Raw genomic sequence first — 9,973 nt, forward strand, 5'->3', positions numbered from 1 at the left:
GGTATTCAACAAAATTTCGAATATTTCAAATAACTAAATCATGAAAATAAAATATAGATTATAATATCAAGAACACAATCCGGTTAAAATATAAAATTAATTCGAATAAATTTAATACGTTCCGTAATAACTATTTTGGGGTTTTTTTTTTAATCCAACAAAATTTATAATCGTCGATTTAGTAATATAATATGTGATTTAATATACCTACGATTGTGAATAGTATTTTAATCATATTTTCTAAAAAGTAGTAAAATAAATATAGTGATTATAAGCTATTAAAATAATTTCTATTTTTGCCTAATCTATGGTTCTAATTTACAAAAGTTGTATTGCAGTTTCAATACATAATAATAGTGTAGTACGTGAATTAAATGTTTGCTAATATATCTACCTGAACTATAGGTATGATAGAGAACAAAAAGGTTCCAAAAAGTTGAAAAACGTCCGTCCAATTGCCACAAATCAACGTCTGGCTATCAATATTTATGCCCGATTTGAATATAATGAAGCAGGTGAAGCACAGTAAAATAGTACATACAATACGGCTGAGGACATATACTGGTTTCATAAGCTCAGTATATGGCAATAGCAAGAACGACATGCATATGACCTCGTAGCTCAGAGAAATATTCAAAATATTCACGTCAAGTCCCATCTCGGTAAACAGCTGCATTACATAGAAGCACCGTGTCATTATTTTTTATTTTTTTTTTTGGTTTTTCGCCATATATAATAAGTATTGCAAAGTATATACTTATATACATATATGCGCGTGAAGTACCATAATAAATAATATTCAAAAATTATTAAAAATAGCTAATCTTTGTAGGTATCGATATCAATGGCTAATCGTTTTAGTAAATGCTTAACTAAAGCAGACAATGTCACTTAAAAAAATAATACTTTTTGTAAATAATTAAGACCTTTATTGTAGTTAAAAACAAAATTATCAGAACTATAATAACTAATTAAATAAGCATTTTGTAAAATTATCTAGTAAAAATAAAAATTCACGGTAGGTGCAATGATTTAAAAATAAATTAACTGTATGTTAAAAATGTATTATTGAAATTTTAGTATAATTTATATAATTATTATTATTATTATTATATTTAAATGTATTTGTACATAATTTATTAATGCATGGTATGACATAATAGTGTGTATCATTTTGAAGTGCAAAGTCCCTTAATTGAACGACATGTTCATATTTAGTTAGATTTGGATTTTATTCTGTGTTCATATTGGAATCATTGAAATTTCACACTATAATTATCGCCAGCAGTAAATAGAGACCATCATTGTCTTTCTAAAATTTAATAAACAAAACTTGATGCTCTATAAAGTCTATAACAGATGAAATCGTATGCCCGACCAATCGGAAATGTTAAAATGACTAGCCATTGTACCAATGTACAATATTGTCCGATTTATCAAGTCAAAGTTATAATATATACATATGTTACAAACAGATAATGACTAATGTACTCAGGTAATATATTGTTTGACTAGCCATTTTCAATAATTTCTGAATTTATTACATTGACGGTAACATATAAACACATTACGTTGATTATAAGATACCTCTTGAATTGTCAACGATGCGAATTTCGTGTACAGACAACTCTTTCCGAAATTCAACGTCAAGTTCACGGCGATAAACGTAAATCTTTCAGTGTATAAACAAAATAATGTTCGACAGTATAAGCAATAGGCCGTTAGTAAAAAACCTATATTTTTTAATGTAATATTATTTATGTACGTCTTATTCGTTATTAGTGTAAAGTTTTGCACATACTGTGTATAAACAAACACAATTTTGAGCGTATTAAAATACAACATTATTATCACATACATTGTTATGTTATATAAAAATATTCACCTGAAAAATGCTGAAAAACTTCTAATTACACTCGGACCATGAGCCAACCCGTACTCAATCATGTTTTGATAAGGCATTGTCGGTACTCTGTGTATTTGGCATATTTTATACTTAAAACGGCACTTTAAAATACATTTAAAATTTAAAATAAGATATTTTGACTTTCGTCAGAAAAATTAACGCCTCTACAAGACCTACGTATAATAATAATAATAATATATAGCTTCTCATCAGGATCGTTGAAATAATTCTATCCATCATGATTTACAATCGAAACAAACAACGACACGACGTATATACATATTATACAAAGATTGAACGTTTATGTCTGTATAGTAAGTATAAATACAAACATTAAAGATGATAATTGCCTCTGAAAATCACTGGTAATCGTGACACGCGTGTAACAAGTATAAACAATAAATGTCTCTGCTAACTACTATTGCGTGTTTTATTCTATATTGTCCCTACGTGACTGCTTTTATGAAATACCGAGTAATAACATTATAACAATAGATATCATTTAAGTAAAATAACTGTATGACGTATATATTATCCAACAATATATGTATTCGATTAAAATGATTGTATTTGATTAATGGATCATATTCTCAAGTAAGTACAAAATTTAAACGTCGAGGATATAACTCGACGTTTAAAATCGCGAGAATTTATCTACGTAGTATAAATAAGCGTATCTAAGCATAAAAAGGATTATGCTTACATATAAAAAAAAAGATTTAATTTATCATGGCACCTTTGCATTGTTACAACCAGGTAACCGGCTTGGATTACGTGGCTACTCAACTGAAAGAAACGGAATTGGTTTTCCCCATTCCGCCTTACATACATACTTCTCACAATAAATACATATTTTACATGTGTAGCTTTTATGATGGTTCTAAATAAAATATTTGTGTTCTCACCAAGAGGGTAAAGGAGTATGTAAACATCAATCCGACGATAAAGCTCAACAACAAGCCGATGACCACGCCCACTTGCTTAAACGCGTACGGCATGCATAATGGTCCAAGTCCGAGGGAACGGCAAACGAAATAAGTGAACGATGAATATAATCTGTGAAAAATAATACATATTTTGAAAAATGAATACTGGAGTGATACAGCGAGAAAAGCACCATCAGAAGACTATAAATATAAAATATTATAATATAGTACTTAAACGAGACATTTATTTATAGTATTGGCCAACTATACAGTTTAAGTCCATTATCAATCTGACAACCCAGTGATCACTCTGGAGGAACCTGCTAGTTATTTTTCTAAATGGTATTTCAAACGCCATAAGGCAAAAGATAAGAATTAAAAATATAAAAATATAAAAAATATCTGAGATTTTTTTATTTTGCTAGTAATAATTATTCTATTATAATATATAAGTATAATGTAATAATTTATATTGACTTCAAAAGCAATAAGATAAGTTTATTAACTCAATAAGTTTAAAATCGTTGGTTGATTGTGCATTTATATTAATTTTTTTATTTATGACGTCAAAACTTAAAATACCTATATCTCTTTATTTTCGATGTTTACTTTTATAAAAACTAAAGCTGCTATAAGTCATGCAAAATTCAATAGAATAAAATTTAATTTGCATCAATCTTTGTTTTTTTTTTTAGATATTTTTATATTTTTTGAGTAAAACAATAATTAGTTTATTTAAACTTAATGTAGGTATTTAAAAAAAAAAAATTAACCTAATATAATATAATATAGCCCAATTTTATAATTGTTTATAAAAATGAATACTGTTTAAATACATATCGTACGGCCATGATTAAGTCATTGTTTAGCCATAAAATTTATTTATGCTTCAGATCTAAAAATTCTATTGTATTATACCTTGTATATTTAAAAATAAATTTAAGGTAATTTTTCTTAATTATCAAGTAGGTACAATTTTGAGCCCTAGTTATGATATAAACACTTATAGAAAATTAAGTTAACCATTTAAGTTTTCATAACGTACAAATAATAATTATGATGTGTTTTTTTATTATTGTGAGAAATTAAAAAAAAAAAAATGTGTTATAAATAAAATTATTGTGTTGAGGAGAAGGGCAAAATCTCATAGTTTACTGACACTGTTTAAATCATCGTGTACATTAGACTGCACTATACTGTCTATTTTATTAAGTTTTAATAAAATACATTATTCTATGAGGTCTTACGTGAGACTGGAACTGTTACGGTTACAAGAGGGATCGTAGTTGAGGAAATTAAACATCAGCGCGCTAGACGACGGTAGTGATGTAGATTCTAATGTTGAACTCTGAGGTTTGCTCACCATGCTCGACTCAAACGATGTATCGGCACTACTGCTCGTATCCACGTCTCCATCCGACATTTTCCAACCGACCGCGGCAGCTCGAAATGGTATGCGGGATACAGAAAATAGCTATGTATAGTCAACAGAAAAATATATTATAACGCATATAATATTTTAAAGTTTTCACTAATGATTATGAGATAACTGTTAACTGCAGTTGTATAATGCGCTAAACGATAATTTTACGTTTCCTAGAAACCAAACACCGTCGTTTAAACACCAGTTTTAATGCTCCAGTATACCAGACATTATTTGTAGCCAGAAACTAGTGTTCTGAAAGAATCGCGTCAAATTTGTTTCGTATAAAGGCATAATTAATGATAGATTTATATTCAAATTCAATATTATTAAATTAAACGAGCTTGAGAGAAAATTATTATTAATATTTTATTTTTTAAATACTATTATCACAGTCGTATGGCATTTCTTCATTTTTTCTTTTAAACTACAATAACCTAATTTGGAACATAACAATAAATTATCTCAAAACAGAGTTTCACAACATTCTATATACTATCATATGTAATAATATATTTGTATAGTATATGAACATAGAAATACGACGTTTTACCCAAGTACCTAAAACAATTGTAAACAATTTACATATTTCCAATTTCAACTTTTGCCTTCGTGCACGTATGAAATGAATAATAATTATTCTCTTAATGGAGGTCTAATGGATAAATAATAAATAGAATTTAAAATTCTGAGTGGAACGAGAAATTTATAATTGGTTTAAGTTGATTTTATTGACGATAAATATTTTTTATAACGTTATAATAAAAATATATTAAAAAAATGAAACGAAAAAAATCTAATACTATTCAACAAAATATCTTATTAAACATAATTTAAAACTAGTGATAAACAATAAACATTTAATGAATAACGTAAAAATCACAAATAATATTTGCGTTTTTTACGCTAAGATACTTAACATTGGCCATCATTCCAATAAAAATTTCAATTGTATTAATTGTTATGAACCTGATAAATAAAATCAATTTAAAATTGGCTTCCTTATGTTAACAATGGGTACTATATATTTTTCAAAATATTGTATCTGCTGTCGTTTTTTATAAACGAGTTAATTAAAATGTTTTATTGTCTTGATTACATAATTCAATTATTCACACATTTTCATTAATTGTAATAAATTGGTTTTTACAGTCATATTATTATTTTTACTTTAAAACCAACAATTAAAAAAGTTTTAAAATGCGATGTCGTTAACATTAAAATTAGAACACAAATTTAAAAAGTTCCAAATATTTTTTCAAAATAATTGAGTAAAAATAAACAAAAAATAAGAATGTTTACGCAAAATTAGTTTTTGACAACATTTATTTTGTTTTTGTAATGTAACTCAAACCCAAATTATTAAAGATACTTGAAATGTTCATCAAATATTTATATTAGTATCTCAAACAAATTACAGAATTTTAAAAATATCTTGACTCTTTTTAAGCTCTTATTATAGATATTTTAAAATTCCATTTTTTAATTTTTTGATGAGTCAAATATAATTCATTAATTTGATACAAGATTTTTCTCAAGTTACTTCTTAACCATTTGAAAAATATCAAAAAATGTAGCGAAAATATTTTTTTTCTTAAAAAACATCTAATTGAAATTTGTAAATACCATGAAAATTTGCAAATTATTTTTTTGTAGTTTTGTAAATTTTTTTTAAACATTTAAGATTTAAAAATTTAATACAAGATTCCTCATAAACTTTTCTATGTATAATAATAAAGAAAGGTTATAGGAAATCACATAAAAATATTAATAAAAAGTTTTCACTTTGTCAAAAAATTTGAAAATTTAATGTGAGATTGCACATACGTTGTTTTTATAGATATGTAAAAATATATTAAATACATCTTTTATGAGCGTCAGAACTTCAAATTTTTACAGCACTAGATACTCTTCAAATTTATGATATTTTATTTTATTCGAAAAAAATATAAATTATATAATTTTTTTAAATATTATGACTATTTTTGAACTATTCAAAGACATGATCAATTATTTTCACAGTTTTTTTTTTTTTATATAGAAATTTTAAATTCAAATTTTGACAAAATTAGATATTCAAATAAAGAATAATAATTTGGCTGTAATTTAAAAATATTTTTCGTGAGTATTTGAAACTTATAATATTTTATTATATTTTATATAAACAATGACATTTTCAAATGCAATTTTTTGGTAAAAATTAATTGGACTTTTGTATTATACTAATAATAAAATAAATTATTTTAATGGCAAAACCATCGTATAATATAGTCTTTGCTCAAAATCGTTTTTTGTATACATTGATAAATTATTGACTTAAAATTTAACTCATCTTTTACAGTGATTTATTCGACAATTATTGCATAGCAGAACAGTACCAACTAGCTCATCTCTATTCAATTTAAGCCTTAGAATATTTACTGAATTACAGGAAAAAGCACAAAGTGAAGGGTTCGATTGATAGTACACTATTGTGGCTTGTTGGTCTATATATTGTTGGTACACTATTGTACCGTACGCGTGCAGTGTTTTTGAAAAATTTGTATGTTACAAAAGCAAGAAAAATAACAGAGATAGAATTTTTTTTTTACTAAATTCTTTTGCGATTTTAATCACTCTTATCTCAATGTATTCATGTATATACCATATACCTGCGTAATTTCGTTATATCAGTATTTGGTTTTTGTACTTACTATCCAATGTTATACGATTCATGTTCATTTAACACAATACTATGAAATAAAAAGTCATTTAACTTAACAATATTTTTATGCATAATAATTGAACAATTGTACCCGAAGAAAATTGTTTACGGTAAAATCGTCAAATTTATTATAATGCGTTAAATACTTGAAACTATAGAATATAATAGTGTGTACACTAATTAATTAAATAGAAAAAAAAAAAAAACTAATATTTGAAGTTAAATGTTAAGAATAATAAAAAATGCCACTTCATAGTTCACACAATATCAATAAGCTAACTTTACTTCAATCAAAAATCCTAATCTGCCCAAAACACAATCATTCATATGATGTTATTAGTAAGTTTTCTTATATTATTATAATATTATCGGTCTTAATTATTTCTATTAGTCTACTTAGTTACTTTTTTTAATGAATCATAATTTTCCTGTTATTATTATGTCTATCAAATTATAAAAAATTAAGTGATATCACTTGGAATAATATTCATAGATGAAGATGGCAAATAAACCAAATAAACTACGATTATCTTATTTTAAATTTAAAAAAAAAATGGATGACGTTAAAGTAACTGCTTTATCAATAAATAATAAATTAACCTATAATATATTTTTATTTAAACATTAATTTTTAAATAAAATTATCGATGAATATTTAGTAATTGGTGATATTTTACTGAACAATCTATTAAATTTAAATCAAACGCATTTTATATGAATTTATTCAAACAAAATATAATATTATTGTCAACCTATAGTTGTATTTAAAAATGCCCATTTAGTTTTTAGATCTGCCACATGTATTAAATGCGATAAAATATAAGCGTACAAGTTTAACTATAACTATATTTAAGATTTTTGTGATGAAAAATAATTGGCTATACAACTATTGTAACAAGTCTCAGTTATAGATATAATCAACTTAATTTTCTTAATCGTGACTTATGATTAAAAAATATTTTGTCTATATTGTTATTTGTCAATAAAGCTATATTACATGATAATTAATACTATAAAAGTATCCTTTATAACTACACATTAGAGTCATTAGACATTGGTAATAAGTAATAACCAATAATCATACGATAAGTAATTTGTGTATATTGTTGAGCCATAATAAATATCATGTGTGAACAGTTTAGCGAAAAAGAGGCACGTGGAAATAATCACATCCTTTCCTCTTAATAAACGGTTTTATTTTAAAAATGCATACTTTCAATAAATATAATATTATGACGTACAATTGTACAATTATTTATAAGTACGTACCTATTGATAATTACACTAATACGTACGTTGTACACCCACAATTTTTAGATACCTAACTGAATCCTGTAAGTCAGAGTAGGTACTATATACGGTAGATATTAGATCTCAAAATAATATAAAGTAGTCGGGATGTAATGAAACACAAACAAACCTTTATAATCATTTAGATTATGACGATTATGTACAAGAAATCTTAACTGTATAAACGCGCTATTACAACTTTATTAAATTGTAATCAAATTAAAGAGGAAGAACTTTATGTATATTTTTTTAAATTCAATTTTAATCAAGATTAACACGTATATTATGTGACTTGCGTATAATCAAAATCGAATTATCTATACGTTATATATATTCAATGCTATTTCATAAATCATCACAATGTAAAGATGTTATTCGATGAAGTCGATTTAAAAAATAGTATGCCTATTTTAAAATGATATTTTATCAAATCTTAAGCTTTATAACATTTAATGAACAGTTATAAATTTGGCGTGCATCAAATTATTGTTTTTATTTTAACTGTCTTTCAAAAACACAGCTGCAGATTATCAAGATCACTTTGTTCATACCATACTGTGCAGACTATAAGCAGGTGCAGCGACACAAAAAAGATTAATTTTTAGAGAAGGTTTTTAATATAGAGTACCTACCTAAAAACTATATATTTTATTGTGAAAAACTGTACTGATCCTTAGTGACTGAATTTCAAATATTTTTGTTTTTTATATAAAAGTAATAGGTAATTCTATCATACAATAATTTTTGAATTTTAAATTACTATGTAGCCCTTGCCTCGAAAAAATAATTATTATTATATATCCATCTGTCTGATTGTCAACTAGTATTTAAAAAATAAATTTATAAAAATTAAAAATAGCATTTTTTTGTATGATAAAAAAAAATGAGTAATACCTACTTATAATTTTATGTCAATCCTAGTCCTTTAGTAATTTATTTTTTTTATAGGTAAGATAGCGATTACCTAAACCACGATCACACTTATTTTGCTCATATTTTAAGTATGTAACATAATGAAACTAAACATGAATTACTGAACACAAATTTGAAAGATTGAGGTATGTTGCGTGGTGACCATTATAATATTTATTTTTAAATATTAATTATTTTTTTGCTGATAACCATAACCATGACTATTGGTAAACTTAACGAATTATAAACTACTAATACTTCCTAACCTGACCTGAGTAAGGATTTTTCAATTGTGAGTTATGACTGACCTAAAACAACAAAGGGATGCTTTTATTCACGTGTTCTATGTATATTTATATTTATATTCAATCAATATTTAGAGAAAGCGATTTAAAGCGACCTGCAGGGTTATAATTTGTGAAGAAGGATTATTGATTAATTTGTAGAACATGGTAAAGATGTTAGAATTTGTTTCAAATGACTTAGCTAAGATGTAATGGACAAGATACTGAAGTACCCGACTAGTACACAGGTTACATTGTTAGAATTTCGTGACCCATATTGTTCAATTGTCAAAAACAGAACCGAAATAACAAAGATAGTTATAATTGGATTGTAACACTCGGCGTTATCGCATGGATCCATATTCAAAAATGTCAAGAGCTTTAAATATTTATAGATGTTACACAATAAGGACCAATAATTGGCGGGATTAATTGAAAATAGATTGTAAAATGTTTAGTGCATTTCTAGATAATACATCAAAAAATGTCATATTATTGTAAAATTAATACGAAAATCACTTTTCTAAA

Source organism: Melanaphis sacchari, unplaced genomic scaffold (genome assembly GCF_002803265.2).
Source record: "Melanaphis sacchari strain LSU unplaced genomic scaffold, SCAv2.0 Contig23_pilon_pilon, whole genome shotgun sequence".
Taxonomy (NCBI): Eukaryota; Metazoa; Arthropoda; class Insecta; order Hemiptera; family Aphididae; genus Melanaphis; species Melanaphis sacchari.